Genomic DNA, 7,836 nt, shown 5'->3' with positions numbered 1-7,836 from the left:
AGAGAGATGACTGAGAGAGAGAGAGAGAGAGAAGAGAGAGAGAGAGAGAGAGAGAGAAGAAGAGAGAGAGGAGAGAGAGGAGAGGAGAGAGAGAGAGAGAGAGAGAGAGAGAGAGAGAGAGAGAGAGAGAGAGAGAGAGAGAGAGAGAGAGAGAGAGAGAGAGAGAGAGAGAGAGAGAGAGAGAGAGAGAGAGAGAGAGAGAGAGAGAGAGAGAAAGGCGATATTGTGGAAGACCTTCGAAAGATTCCCGCTATATGGCAGGCCTCAGAGCTGCAACCTCCGACAACCTCCCCTCACAGAAGCTCTCTCGCCACTAACTTGCCAAATCTAAGCCGCTAGCTTATATACGTGCTGGCTGCCTTACAGTAGTAATAAACAAGCATTTATGAAACACTTAAGCTCATTTCTCAACAAATTCTGACGAATGACTGTTTTTTGTCCTGCACCAATCCCCTTAAGCGGGCTGGCTGGCAGCCCGGCGGGAAACGACTAAAGTCGCCCCCGAAACAACCAGTGCCACCCAAAACAATGCGCACAGCAATGTCCAAGCCCCCAACCCCCTGCATGGTAGACTCTTTTCTACTCTGTCGAACTCTTCTTCCAGATCCATCCTTCTGTTTTCCCGTAAGCCTCCTGCTTGTTATTAATGCATGAAAGTTTTGCATCCCGCATGTAAGTGCCCAGGGTTTTCCATGTGTCTATGCAGGTTTTACCTGAGCCCTACTTATCTAGTTTTATCTTAGGATAAACAGTGAGGGGAGTTAGCCATGGCGCCAATCGCAGCTATAGCTGGCCAATCCCCCTCCTAGCACATGATGCATGCTACCTAAACAGAGTAACAGGCGATTTGCCTAAAGGCGTTTTGCCTAAACATGAATTCGTTACGGCGATTTGCCTAAAGTCATTTTGCCTAAAGGCGTTTTGCCTAACGGCGAATTGCCTAACGGCGATTTGCCTAACGGCGATTTGCCTAAAGGCGATTTGCCTAACGGCGTTTTGCCTAACGGCGATTTGCCTAACGGCATTTTGCCTAACTCCTAATTCTTAAACGGCGTTTTGCCTAACGGCGATTTGCCTAACGGCGATTTGCCTAACGGCGTTTTGCCTAAAATGTTACTATGATGACAAAACCTCGTTTTGCCTAACGGCGAATTGCCTAATGGCGTTTTGCCTAACGGCGAATTGCCTAACGGCGTTTTGCCTAACTAAGATTTGGCCAACGGCGATTTGCCTAACGGCGTTTTGCCTAATGGCGTTTTGCCTAACGGAGTTTTGCCTAACGGCGTTTTGCCTAACGGCGATTTGCCTAACGGCGTTATGCCTAACGGCGATTTGCCTAACAGCGTTTTGCCTAATGGCGTTTTGACAAAGGGCGGTTTTTCCGGTATTTCTCATCAATTAAATCATTCGTTATAAAATACTATTAAATTCCTTTTTAATAATTTTTGTGTTATCCTAAATAAGCGCATACTCTTGCTTTAATAAAAAAAAATTGTTCGAAGGTTTCACTTTTGCTCACAAGAGAGCATCTTTGTGTTTTGTAGTTCTAAAATGTGATACTAGAGTTCGTAGATGCAAACAAGCTAGCAGCATTTTCTGCCGTTCTCGTTGATGGTTACAAATTATTCCACGTGATGGCATAAACATCTGTTTGGACTTTTCTTTCGTCTGAAATGGTAAGTTCAAGGACGGATCTAGGAAGTTCTGTCAAGGCAGACTGCCTGACCCCGGTGCCAGGTTTGAAAGGTGTGCCCGTGGTGTCGAACAAATTTTTTTTTTAATTTTATAATTTAAAAGTTTATAACAAGTAAAATAAAACTATGTTATTTTAGCTTTCATTTTCGTGGTTCTTATAAACTTGAACGCCTATAGGAGTATATATAGCTACACAGTGCGTAAAATCAAACGTACACTATAAATGGGTGTTAGAATGGTTTATTTGTTTAAAATTAAATTGTGTATATTTATTGCTGGTCGGTTGGTAAGATTCCGGAAAAGGGCTTGATACGTGGCGTTGGAAAGTAAAATGGTAATTGTGGGTTGGGGGGGCTCAATTCACAATTTATACCCACTCCTGGTGACATACTATGAGTTCTCAATAAATTTTCTTTTTAGTTAGAAACATAATTATTTTAAAATTTACTCTGCTTTGAAAACCTTTTTATGTGACGAGTAACTAATAAGTTATTGTGCTTATATTTACATGGGAAAAAAATACGAAATATATGTCGCGTTTGTTCATTTCAATTTCCTCTGATTACATGTAAACAATGGCTGTACAGACACGTCTTGTAAAGCCTGGTTCACATACATATAAGCAGATCGCGCCGACTAGACCGAGCGGGAAGATGGCAAGCCCAGTCAGAGCGCGTCTGCGTTTTCCGCTCGAGCCCCCATTTAAAGGTGACTCACGCCGATGTTATTTGCGCACCGAAAAAGCAGACTTCATTGATAGTTACCAGAACTTCATCGTTTCACACGTTCTGAAACCTATGTTTTGTGATCAGTGAAATAGAGTGTAGTAAAAGTACCTTAGAATGAATAAATTATTGTAACTATATGAAATTGGCAAGTTATAATATCTACTCGTTTCACTCAAAATCAATTAAAAATATTTCGTTTTGAAAGCGTCTGATAAGTAGCACTAACTTTTCAAATTATTGAAATACACAAAATAAGAATATAATAGTTTTCCCACCATTTCGTTTAATTTTTTTGTGGTATTCGACTAAATACTATACAGAAAAATATAATTTAGGCCTACGTCTTTTTTGTTGTATAGCTAACACCTCGAAAGTTTATGTACGAAGAAAAAAGTGGCCGTAAGCAGATATCTTGAATCTAAACATTAAAACTAATCTGCTTCATGTAAACGACCATATATGTCCACTCTGTCTGATTGGCGCGATCAGCGTACATGTGAGTCGGGCTTAACATCATGTTTTAGGCACCCATGTCTCTCGTATACTTGGTGTAGCTCGCACCAGCTGGAAAATTAAGAACGCTAGTAGTACGTTGACCCAAGCTATTTAAATGATACAACTTAGCAGTAGCTTGTGAACTAAGAGCGCTATTTGTGCTTTTTTATGCTCATGTTGGTATATTATGATGCGTCATATAGCCTATTTAAAAAAAATGAGGTATAAAACTAGCAAGTATAACTGTATAAATGTAATCGTGTACAACACTAGAAGCGCAGCGAGTTTCATTACGCGTAAAAAAATATTCGCGAAGTTGCAAGACCATTCTATATTTTCGTGGTATTAAAATACAATCTAGTAAACTTCATAACACAGGTTGCGTTGATTCCGAATAGTAAATTTTATGATAATTTCTTCTTGTCTCTCCTCTTTTAAAACTTCAGTTGTTCTATTAAGAAGTGCAACAATTTATTGACTATCGTAGTAAGTTTGGCTGTTTCCGCACTAAGCTGCGACTGGGGGCTTATTCTAAGTATATCGTTACATACATCGAGTCATCTCGACATCGAGTTCACTCGATAGGGTTTCTAACGACAAAAAATATCGAGAGCAAGAAAAATGTATTCTAAGTATGCTATCGTTACGACGACACAGACGCTCGGGTAAGTTCGGAGTTTTCGATACCCTCCCCTTCTTTACTGACACGAGAGTGGGCATGGCGTCAAAGTGGCAACAAAGCGAATGAAAAATACATATTTTATTTAAGTAATTTTAATAAAATTATATATGGGATTCACAAAGTATGTAATATTTACGTCGGAAGTGATATATTTTATGTTGAGTGTAATTTTTGCTAGTTAAAAGATAAATTGTAGTAATAAACACAGTAGTTAAAAAACTATCGCGATAAAGAATTTAAGTTAGAAAATGTGGTGACAATTCAGGCGCGGAGGTGTTTATATGTTGTTTGTGTTATAAACTACACGGCTACACGACTTACGCGAAATGGATTCCAAAAATAAAGTAAGTTCACGTAAAGGACGCATTTCTGAAAGAGAGCAACAAATCATGATGGAGTTTATGAATATCATCCAGAGCTGCTACGAAATAAATTTTCGCCTATTTTCACCACAGCCAAGAAAAACCAACTCTGGGGCGAGCTTAGTGGTTTACTGAATTCGAATGGTTTGGGACCTGAGAAAAAGACAAGTGGATAAAGGTATTTATGAAATGTCTATTTAAATAATTAGTTAGGCTTAGTTTTGAAATATATTTTGTGGGGAAACTAAAAACTTAGGCTCCACTTGGGTAGCCAATACTTTATGTGCGGCTGCTTCCCACACACACACTTAAAATGTTGGTGTATTTATAAGCCCCACTTCTATGGAGATAAACATACATGTAACACGTTGGGCTGTGTTAAACTGTGTAGAAAAAAAAATCAATATTATGTATGTGGCTCTCCGATGGTAAATCTTGATATTAAGTAGGCCACAGTTAGGTGTTAATTAAATAGAGGTGCAAACATGCATAGATATACACTAGGGTAAATGAAATTATCAATAACAGAACACAACACTCTTAAATAAAATATATAATTATTTATTAAAAATGAAAAATGGATTCAAAGTTTACTCTTATTAATTATATTTGTTTAATTACTAATTATCTTCAAACAACCTAACTGGTACTTGGCATCATATATCACAAATAAATTTCAATTACCAGGAGTTATGGTGCGCACATTTAAGTTTTAACAAAAGTCTTTATTCGGGTTCGTCGGAATTCCACAGTTTTAATATATGTTTTTAGGGATCTTAATTAAATTTACCTCGGCTAGTAAGGTTCGAAATGTCGTCGGTAGAGCTCAGAGCCTCTCAACCTATAGGACCTCTGAGTCGATGAAATAGTGTGTAAAACGGTTAAATTTGTATCAAAATATTATTAAAATCGTAGGTAATGTCAAATTACTTCCAAATATCAATGTTTACATATGTTTCTGACGGCGATGTGACGGAAAAACGGGAGTTACGTGACGAGTGCATAAGTTGAGGAAGCAAATTTTTGGCACTTTTATTTACTCACGTTTTACACTCCTAAGTTATTTATCTTTTTAGATAAATCCTAATTTAGTATCTGGACTCCCTAAAGATACATAATTTCCATCCTCTATTCGGGATGCCTACTGCTAAATAGCTAATTCGTAGGATTTATTATCGCCGACGTCACGAAGTTACAGCTCTCTTAGCTGGCCATTATAGAACTCTCTTCCTACTAGCTTCTTAAATTAAGCCAGTAAAACTTAACTTTCAAATGGCGGCCTGTGATTGGCCGAAAACCAAAATCAGTTACATAATTTCCTTAGTAAAACGTGAAATCCGCACGCAACAATAGCGTGGATTACAAAATTTCACGTACAATTTAAATAAGAAATTATTAAAATAATAATTTACATTATAAAATAACGGCGTTAACTTTACCGTTTACCGTTTTAAAGTTCAATTAGTCCTTAGAGGGGTCCCAACAATACACATTTCAAATAGTTCAGAAAAATCCATAGAGTCACTTTCTCATAGATACACATAAAAATAAATTACCGTTTCTGAAAATAAATAACATTAGACATAGAGCAAACAAAATAAATAAATCGTAATAAATAATAATTAATCTGTCAAAACAAATAACATGTTGCAGTACAATTTATATGTGTTTTGGTTGGTATTTTATTGAAATGAAAGTCTAGTGATAGCCTAATAAAGTGGTAACAGAGCCACCGATGTACAAAAAGTGGTTATGTTGTTCAACTACGTTTAAGAACTTTGTGGTAGTTATAGATGAGAGAGGTGCATTAGGGGGAAAAAAGAGACACAAATATCTCCAGAAATGTATTATCTTACTTAATGAAATTTTTGTAATTATTTAAAAAGGTGCTAATTACTAATTGTTTAATATATTTCTGGTATTTTTCAGTTTTAACAATTTGCTAATATTGGTGCACAAAAATAAGGCAAAATCTGGAGAATGGATTAACTTTGCTTCATTAAAATTACGGAAAAATTTTGTGAGAAATTGGTTAGGTTCTTTAGCTACATAAAATTATAAAATAGTGTGAATGGCTCACTATATGCTATAATGTACAAACCTTATCTTCTTAACTTAACATACAAAAGATTCATCACAGATATATGCAAATGTAATTTAGGGCTCCCCACCCCCACACACATGAAAAAAAAAACTAACATACTATAAAACAATTTATTTTAACATTACAATTTGGTAAAAGCATAATAAAACTTAAGAAAATGTGTGGCCATAGAAGTTGGAACCGTATTACAATATGTAATCAATAATTTATTATGTAATTAGTAAGCTAGTAAAATCTGTTTTCTTTTAGACAAATCATAGTCGTAAGTTCACACACAACTGTCGCACTAAATCACGACTCAAGCGAAATATAACCCAAAAAATAATTTTCTTTCATTTCAAAGGGATTAGTTTTATCCCGAAGAAGTTTCCTTTCTTTGCGCATATCTACGCCTTCGTCTAATTCGACAGCTACATGTAACAAATACCGCCTCCACGCATCGCCGATTATGACAGTAACGATGTATTTATTTGTTTCGTTAGCTTCATACCCTCTCATTACGAAACGATAGCTTGTAACGATTTTGTACATCGAGAATGACGTCACAGAAAAACTTAGAATACGAAATTGTCGAGAACGAACGATAATCGATAGGTAACGTCAAATTCAATCGAAACTATAAACTTAGAATAAGCCCCCTCCTTGAAAAAAGCTGCGTAAAACAGTTACGCTACCTAATCTCTGAAGTCAAAGCGATTGTTTAACTCGTTTGATGCGTAATGATTGTTAATTTAATGTGTTATGTAGGGCAAACATTACGGTGGGAAATCTCATATCAAATGCATTTGCCAATTAGATTATTTTATGTTACGTAAAGAGAATTTTGGCAGAATTTCTGAATAATCGATACGAAAACATTAGCAGCTAGCAGCTAGTGATGAAAAGGCAGGTGTCTTCATGCAATTTATTATTATATTATGACACTGCAAATATGTTTCTACATATTTTATTCAAGTGTCCTTGCAGTGAATAATTTTTCTTACTATCACACTTTAAATACAGTAAAATTTAATTATTGAATTTGTATCAATTATTATCTTAATAGTTTTATATTACTTATAAATAACTTCCAAAGGGGTTTACGAATTTACTTCTGTTTTTATACAAAAATATTTGTACAAGTTGTGCATATTTTAATTTTCAAGTATCAGCAGGCACATATGTATAAACCCAATTTGGAAGAGACCAATATAATTTGAAAATGCTTTTAACATCCAAATCAAATAATCTCCTAAATTTATTTATTTCGTTAACCCTCTGTTTTGTGCTAATGTGTGAGATAGTAAGTACCTACCAAATAAATACAATACATATGCTCACTTTTGCTTTTAATTGTAATGCTATTTGATTAGAAGTTTAGGCCAATAATCTTTGTGCACGTCTGCTAAGCGAAATCTTCTAGTAGTCCAGGCAGATAAAAAATTATAGGTATGATTCTCAGATCAATCAGTTTTTTTTTAAATGTAATTATAGATGTTTAAAATATGTTTTACGTTATTTAAAAAGATTTTTTAAGTGTAATGTAATAATAAACCCTTGCTCGATTTGTTTTCATAGGCATTTCTATCACTTTTCATTTACTCCCAGCACCTGGAATATCACACTCATTACAACGAGTAGCCCCTGATTTTTCGGGTGAAACAGTAAGGGTAGCATTTTTATTTCACAGTATAATTAGATAATAAAATGGTCAGTAAAATTGTTGGTATCAACTTTCATCAAATATAATAATTAATAAACGGTGTTTAAAATTATATATCTATTTTTTCA

This window comes from Bacillus rossius, chromosome 15, assembly GCF_032445375.1.
Source record: "Bacillus rossius redtenbacheri isolate Brsri chromosome 15, Brsri_v3, whole genome shotgun sequence".
Taxonomy (NCBI): Eukaryota; Metazoa; Arthropoda; class Insecta; order Phasmatodea; family Bacillidae; genus Bacillus; species Bacillus rossius.
Note: the sequence above shows the minus strand (reverse complement) of the source record.